We start from the raw sequence: 8,521 nt of genomic DNA, 5'->3' as shown, positions 1-8,521 counted from the left end.
GTGTATTTGGAATATTGATTTTATTTTATTTTATTTTTTTTTAGTAAAAGTTTCATTTGCATTCGTTAAAAAAAAAAGGAAAAAAGAAAAAAAGACGAAAGTATGTACATGGTGTTGTCTGTCTGTGTCTTAGTTTCGGATTTCGTTTTATGTTTCTTTTTCACTGTTTCTGTCAGTCAGGCAGTCTGTATAACCTCCCCTTCTTTTTGAATATCCACCATTGCCTGTCGTGGGAAATCACTTTTCTGTGGCGAAGATGATGTCCTTTTCTCTCTGAGAGAGGGATATTTTTGTAGGCTCTATGTCTTTTTGTCTCACTGTCGGTCTCTGTCCCTTCTTCGCTCTCTGTCTCGCTGTCTGTCTGTCCGTCTGTCTGTCTCCCTGCATGCGCACGCGCACGTCTGCGAGCGAACGCACACGCGCGCGCGTGCACTGCACCCGGGCAATGGGGCACGCTATGCACATGCAAGATGGTTATCTCTGCAGACACTGCAAGCCGACGTGCCGCCTGGCACTGACAGTGACGCTGATTGTGGCTGTGACGGCGACCTTGGCACGTGCGTCACGCTCCGTGCTCCTGTCGCGGCCCATCGACGACGTGTTGCTGGAGCAGCACAACATCTTCCGACAGGAGGAGAAGGCGTCTAACATCTTCAAGATGGTAAGAGTTTCCGGGTCTTGGTATTTTTGTGCAAGGAGGATTTTTTTTTTTTTTGCGGGGAGGAGTGGTGGTGGTGGTGGTTGAGGTGGATAGCATTTGAGATGTTCGGGATACAATCCTTTTTTTGGGGGGTGGGGTGGGGGGGGGAGGGGGGTGCTAGTGCGCGCATTTTATGTGAGCACATGTGTCAGAGACTCGTGTACTGTACTACCCCACCCCCCGTCTTCTCTCAGTTCAAGTCAACAAGTGTTACACTATGGCGGTGTGGTCGGAAATGAAACCCTGACAAGGGTTGGACTACTCCTAAACGACATCTTTTATCAGAATCTCTGCTGAGGCCTGTTGAATATGATGAGGAGAAACACTGGGCAGTATCAGAGGCCACCTTTCTTCATCTTCTTGGTATTTTTGTTGTTGTTGGTGCACACACCCCTGTTGTTGTTATCGTCGCTGTTTGTTTCGGAGAAATCTTTCAGCATTGAGCTCCTCTTTGTGGAATAACTCTGTATCATAGCCGAGTGCGACGGGCGCAATAGCCGAGTGGTTGAAGCGTTGGACTCTCAATCTGAGGGTCCCGAGTTCGAATCTCGGTAACGGCGCCTGGTGGGTAAAGGGTGGAGATTTAACCGATCTCCCAGGTCAACATAATTTTGTGCAGAGCTGCCAGTGCCTGAACCCCCTTCGTGTGTACACGCAAACAGAAGAACAAATATGCACGTTAAAGATCCTTGTAATCCATGTCAGCGTTCGGTAGATTATGGAAACAAGAACATGCCCAGCATGCACACCTCCGAAAACGGAGTACGGCTGTCTACATGGCGGGGTAAAAACGGTCATACACGTAAAATCAGAACATGCCCAGCATGCACACCTCCGAAAACGGAGTACGGCTGTCTACATGGCGGGGTAAAAACGGTCATACACGTAAAATCCCACTCGTGTTCATACGAGTGAACGTGGGAGTTGTAGCCCACGAACGAAGAAGAAGAAGTAGCATTACAAAATTTTCTTTTGTCTTTCCGTCCTTTGACTGTGACTCTTGCTCAGCATTTAGTCCTATCGTTTGTTCAGCACATACAGATTTTGTGAGCGTCCAGTCTGAGGTTGATAGGGTGCCAGGACGATGTTTTATGAGTAATCAAGAGCGAAAGCCTTTCCTTTTTTAAAAATTTATTTACAGCCCCATAATCCAAAACGTTTCTCATAAGAGAGTGTGACTGCGTCGAGTGCACTTTTGTTGTTGTTTTGTTTATGCCTTTGCACCCATTACCTCCTCCTTTTCCCATCCCCTTCCTCTCCTTCAATAATTTTTCAGTTCGTAAAGATTGAGAAGCAATCGCATTGCAGATATCATCCACCTGCGTCTGATTACCGAACTTTGCCGTCACTATTGCGCAGACTCACCGCTTGTTGTCTTTGTCCCCGGTGTAACGGACTGGCTCTCCCCCCCCGCTTCTCATGTTTATACCCGAAGGTAGATTTCCGCAGGGGGTAAATCCAGATTGACCTCCCCCCCCCACCCCCCGGCCCCTTCCAATACCAGATCTACCCCCTCCTCTTTTTGAAGAGAAAATTCAAAAGGCACAAAAAAGGTTGAAATCAAAGGAAGATTTAGGAGGGGGAGGAGATAGGGGGCGGGGGGTTAATTTTGGGATATTTCAGAATTGCCCCCTCTTAATTTAGATTACATACCTGGGGGTAATTCGGGTATGGCTTGATTTGCCCAACCACCCACAGCCAGCCACCCCGGGTGTATTTCTGGGATACCCCCGACTTGCCTCCTTTATGGTCGGGTGTAGTTCTTGGACATTTCAGAAATACCCCGCCCGGATAAGTCTTGAGAATCCAGGAAAGCAGTTTAGAAGGGGCACGCGAGCACAAAGGTAGTCACATACACACACGCGCGCGCCCGCACACATAAACGACCACACACCGCCACCACCACCGTCGTCACTGCCACTTTGACTACTATCACCATACCATGTATTTCATCTTTTATCAAGCCGCTCCCATGATTTGGGAAGGGGGAAGGAGGTGGGGACGTGTAGTATCAGTATAGAATGTTGTACTTTTCGTATAGAGGGTAGTGGTGTGAATTCAGTACGATCCAGAAATACCCCCCGGGGGATAAATCTGGAATACCGTCAAAATCTCCCCCCCAAGGGGCACAAATGAGGGAACGTAAATCCTGTACGTGACACCGGGCGCTGCTGTATACAACCAGTCACTGCACTGACGCCACTGTGTAAACAATGCGTTTTTGGTTCCTGCTGGAGAAAAGTCTGCACGTGTGTGTGTGTGTGTGTGTGTGCGCACGCGCGCGCGCGTGTGTGTATGGTATCAGTTGTGTCATTGTAAATGCGCAATTAGGTGAACACTTCCGCTCCTCACTCATGCCGTTAATAGAAGACATGCTTGTACGTCCGTAATTCCTTCAGTCGCCACCACCACCACCACCATCATTAGCACCATCACCATCACTGATGTCGTTGTTGTTGCCTGTCGTTATCACCATCAATATCATCATTATCACCACCACCACCACCACTGTCGTCTTCATCATCGTCGTCGTTGTCATCACCTCATTTTCATCCTACCTCCAACCCTTTCTCCTCCCTTCACCAGAGTTGATAGATGGCACGCTGTCTGTAATTCCACCATTGTCATCATCATCATCGTCATCGCCGTAGTCGCTGTCATCATAATCATTATCATCATCATCATCGTCATCGTCATCATCATTATCGTCGTCGTCACAGTGATAGTCGTCTTCGTCTTCCTGCTACCCCATTGTCGTCGCAGCCGCCGCCACGTGTGCCGTTATCATTATCATCATCATCAAATCGTCGTCATAGTGATAGTCGTCGTCTTCATGGTCAACAAGCTACACCACTATCATTGTCGCAGCCGCTGCCACATGTGCGTTATCATCATCATCATCATCATCATCACCACCACCGTCATCATCATCATCAGTACGATCATAATCATCATTATCATAATCGTCATCATCATTATCATCATCGTCGTCGTCATCATAAATACGGTCATCATCATCATCACCATCACCATCATTTCGATCATCATTATCCTCACCATCACCATCATCATCATCATTACGATCATAATCAACGTCGTCAGTAATTAGTGAGGGCGTCCTCGGCGCAGTAATTTTCCCTGTCATCTTTCAACACCGCCAGGCTGTGGCGTCCAAGGTCTTTTGATCACACAGAGGGGAGAAGGAGGGGGGAGGGGGGGGGGGAGGCCGGGTGAAAAGTGGGAGTCATCTGATTTCCGCTTCCAGCTTCATCCTTGTGACCTAGTTCACAGAAACTGCCTCCTTCTTCCTCTACTCCCCCTGTCTCCCTGTCTGACTTTAATCTCTTCTAGCCATCATCCTTTCATCAGCCCCAGCCCAGCCCAGACCCCCTCCACTCCCCTCTCCATCAAGGTTTATTACGATGCTGTCTCACACAGTATACGCAGAACCCACGTGCACGTAGACGCGAGAGCAGCAAACATGTTTCCAGGTGCAGGTGGTGGTAATTCTGATCGCAGTGATGTATGGTGGGACATTTTCCTGTTCTTCGTATTTTTCTGTGGTATTAAAAAAAAGAGATAAAAATAAAAGATATATAAAAGCTTGAGGTAGTAAATTTTACAAACTCGAAATGCACTCGGATAAAGTATCCAACCTTATTGCATCTCATTTGAAACGCTCGCTCGCACGTACGAACGCATGCAAGCGCGTACACACGCACACACACACACACACACACACACACCGTCCCTCGCCCCCCTACATTCTCCCACCACACACACACACGCACACACACACACACACACACACACACACACACACACACACACACACACAGGCCATAAAAACCGAGATCCTCTCAGCGTTGCTTTCTACACACGGTTATCGCACGCCATTTATCTGCATGTTTATCAGCCTCAAAGTGGGTATGTCGTAATATCCTTCATGTCACTGACACCCTTTGATGTAGGGGGAACAGCCAAGGGGTCATCCAGTACCGGGTCCATAGCAAGAACGTGATGAACCAGGATACACCCTCCCAGAACCTCTTCCTGTTCTTTGCAGTGTCTTGCTTATCAACGCTTGTCACCCACGACAGAGATCAGTCTCAGTACGATCCCATCTCACGACAGCAGACTGTTGACAGGTTTCCTGTCTTCGCTCTTTTAAAACAAAGTGTACGTGTTTGATACAGAGTTTGTTTTGTTTTTTTACGTTTTTTGGACTCCTCCTTGCTGGCCTCATCTGTGTCATCCAAGCCTCTTGTCTCATTACTGCATTCGTTACAGCTTTCATATTACAAGGAAATGGGTGCATCAGAACGATATTGAACTCGCGAGTATGGCATTACCGCCTATCCCTCATCACCCGCAGATAAACACCGGCACGTTCTCTCGCGAGCATCAGCGCCAGGGGTTTCAACAGTGTTTGATTGTCGTGAGGATGGTGACGATTGCCATGAGGATCGTCACCGCAGGAGACCCCGCATATGCTGTTGAACCATGGTCAGCAGTGCCGTTTTTTTTTCTGATTGAACGTATTCAGGATGCCGCTGACAATGCTCTCCGCTGACAATCGCTTCTGAAGTTTTGGAGCCAGATTGACCAAGCGTCTCCCATGGTGTGGAAGCCGCCAGATGTCCCATCCAGCATCAGTTCTGCCGACAGAGTTCAATTTCACACAAACGCACCACAGACATGGAAGCGAGGCAGAAGGACACGAAAATCCGTATAACAGAAACATTTCCTGTACTTTTGTGATACTGACAAGGAGCAGGAGCATAATGGTACCGCTATTTGAGATCTGACATGCAATTTAGGTATGAGAGTATACGAAGGGGCTGCTGCTTTCTGAGTTTGCTTCTAGGATTTTCCCAGGCCCGAGAAATTTGGACGACTGTATTGTTGGAACCATACTGCGAAGGTGCGCAGAGCCGCGTGACTCCCAGTTCCAATAACACCATGGGGTTGTTTTCACTCTGCAAAGCCAGGATCATTTTATTTGCCAGCGTCAACCACTGTGATCATTTGTCTGCCAGCGTCAACCTCTGCGACCCAGTGTCAACCTCTGTGATAATTTTATCTGCCAGCGTCAACCACTGTGATCATTTTATCTGCCAGCGTCAACCACTGTGATCATTTTATCTGCCAGCGTCAACCGCTGTAATCATTTTATCTGCCAGCGTCAACCGCTGTAATCATTTTATCTGCCAGCGTCAACCTCTGTTTTATCTGCCAGCGTCCGCCACTGTGATCCAGCGTCAGCCTCTGTGATAATTTTATCTGCCAGCGTCAACCACTGTGATCATTATATCTGCCAGCGTCAACCACTGTGATCATTTTATCTGCCAGCGTCAACCACTGTGATCCAGCGTCAACCTCTGTGATCATTTTATCTGCCAGCGTCAACCACTGTGGTCATTTTATCTGCCAGTGTCAACCACTGTGATCATTTTATCTGCCAGTGTCAACCACTGTAATCATTTTAGCTGCCAAACACTGTGATTATTTTATCTCCAGCGTAAACCACTGTGATAATTTTATCTGCCAGCGTCAACCACTGTGATAATTTTATCTGTCATCGCTTAACAAACAGATGTTACAGAATCAGAATGAATCTCTCGGTGGCAAGTGAAGACGGGCTGTCAACGGCCTTTTCTTCCCTCCGCCGTTCCTCTCCTAGTTCAAACTCTTGCGCATCTTTATCATGTATTTAATTGCAGTATAGTTCCGCACAGCACTGGATCGATTGCAGCAAAATAGTGCCTCCTTCTACTTTGTGGAGTACATCTCGACGGGCGCAATAGCCGAGTTGGTAAAGCGTTGGACTTTCAGTCTGAGGTCCTGGGTTCGAATCTCAGTAACGGCGCCTAGTGGGTAAACGGTGGAGATTTTTTTCCCGATCTCCCAGGTCAACAAATGTGCAGAGATGCTTGTGCCTGAACCCCCTTCGTGTGTATACGGCAAACAGAAGATCAAATATGCACGTAAAAGATGCTGTAATCCATGTCAGTGTTCGGTGGGTTATGGAAAAAAGAACATATCCAGCATGCACACCTCCGAAAACGGAGTACGGCTGCCTACATGGTGGGGTAAAAACGGTCATACACATAAAATCCTACTCGTGTACATACGAGTGAACGTGGAAGTTGCAGCCCACGAACGAAGAAGAAGAAGAAGAATAGAGAACATATCTTCCTGTCACAGCCTGTATAAGTCCCGGAGAGAAACATTATCAGGTAATCTTGTGATTCGGGGAAAAAAACAACAACACCATAGGTAAAAGGATGTTGTTTTCAAAACACTTTCATTTACCTCAGCCACATGTCAACAGAATCTTATTCGAAACGTCGAATGAAACCTAACTCTGACCATAACTCTTTGGTTTGGGGACACAAAGATGGCTGTTCTTTTCGGGTGTTTGTTGAAATGCTTTTTTGCTGTTGCCCGGCCCCCCCTCGCCTCCCCCCCCCCCTAAAAAAAAACAAAAAAAATCCCCTTTTCTTTCTTTTCCCTTTCTTCTTTATCCACCAAGGAGGCAGGTGGCAGAATGGTTAAGACACTTATCTGCCAACACAGTGTCCGTGAGGGTCTGGGTTCGATTCCCGCTCTCGCCCTGTCTCCCCAAGTTTGACTGGAAAATCAAACTGAGCGTCTCGTCATTCGGATGAGACGACAAACCGAGGTCTCGTGTACAGCATGCGCTTGGCTCACTGGGGAAAAAAAAGAGAACCCATGGCAACAAAAGTGTTGTCAACTGGCAAAATTAAGTAGAAGAATTCCCCTCTGATAGGTACACGCATGTATATGCATACACTCAAGGCCTGAATAACTGGGTTATGCTGCTGTCAGGGATCTGCATAGCAGATGTGATGTAGCGTGTATGGCTTTTGCCCGAACGCAGTGGCGTCCTCTTTGAGAAACTGAAACTGGAAACTTTATCCACCCCCCACACCCCTACACGCACACACACACACGCACACACACACACACACACACACACACACACACACACACACACACACACACACACACACACACACACACACACTGCAAGCCTCACTTTATCTCTCAGCCAGTCATCATGCAGTAGACCAAATCGCGTGTGTGCCTCAAGATGAACGACAAACCCCACATTATTGTTCAGTGTAATGAAAACGTTCGTCGTATATGTCGACCTTCTTCATGCAGACGCATCCCAACCGCCGTGTCTGTAGTAATAATCATCACCATAGCGAATACCTTCCACAAGAGGCAGAAGCAGCGAAACATGAATTTCCTGTCCAGTGTTTCTTTCTCTCCTCCCTCCTCTTTTTCAACGAGATGTGTCTCGTCCACGTGTTTGTAATTTGTGTATACCTCACTCATACAGTGTTGGAAGTCTACTGGGATAGGGGGGTGCCAGAAGTCTGGGCCGCTCAGTGTTAACTCTTTCACCGCCAGTCAGTTTAGAGTGCAAAATCCCCTTTGCTATAAACACAGGAAATATGGTTTAAGAATAGCTGGGGATCCCCCCTGTGTGATGTGTAGAAAATATGGTCTAGCTACTACCGAACATAGATAGCAGTAGGTTCATGGATAACAGACCCATGATCTGGTCACTCTTCAGTGACATGGGTCCTCTACCTAGCTGCTGCATAAATGCGAGTTTGGCAGTGAAAGGGTTAATCAGGTCACATACCAGCATCGTTGCCCTGTGTAAGGAATCCATTCTTTATGTCCCTTCTCCCCCCCTCCACCCTCCACTTTATAGTTTTATCTTCATTGCATAACAGTTTGAACGTTGCCAGCGACAGTAAACAACAGCAACTGCCGACAACA

At 47.5% G+C, this 8,521-nt stretch overlaps 1 pseudogene across 1 annotated transcript in view; it reads left to right on the top strand.

Annotated features, from left to right (window-relative positions):
- Nucleotides 1–445: 445 nt before the first annotated feature.
- The window catches only part of LOC143280349 (uncharacterized), a 60,907-nt pseudogene continuing 52,831 nt past the window's right edge, over nucleotides 446–8,521 (top strand). Inside the window, exon 1 of the transcript XR_013055011.1 lies at nucleotides 446–661. The product of XR_013055011.1 is annotated as an uncharacterized LOC143280349 (transcript). The remainder of the gene's footprint in view (nucleotides 662–8,521) is intronic.

The sequence above is a fragment of the Babylonia areolata genome, chromosome 3 (genome assembly GCF_041734735.1).
Source record: "Babylonia areolata isolate BAREFJ2019XMU chromosome 3, ASM4173473v1, whole genome shotgun sequence".
Classification (NCBI taxonomy): Eukaryota; Metazoa; Mollusca; class Gastropoda; order Neogastropoda; family Buccinidae; genus Babylonia; species Babylonia areolata.
This window is presented reverse-complemented; position numbering and strand designations above follow the sequence as displayed.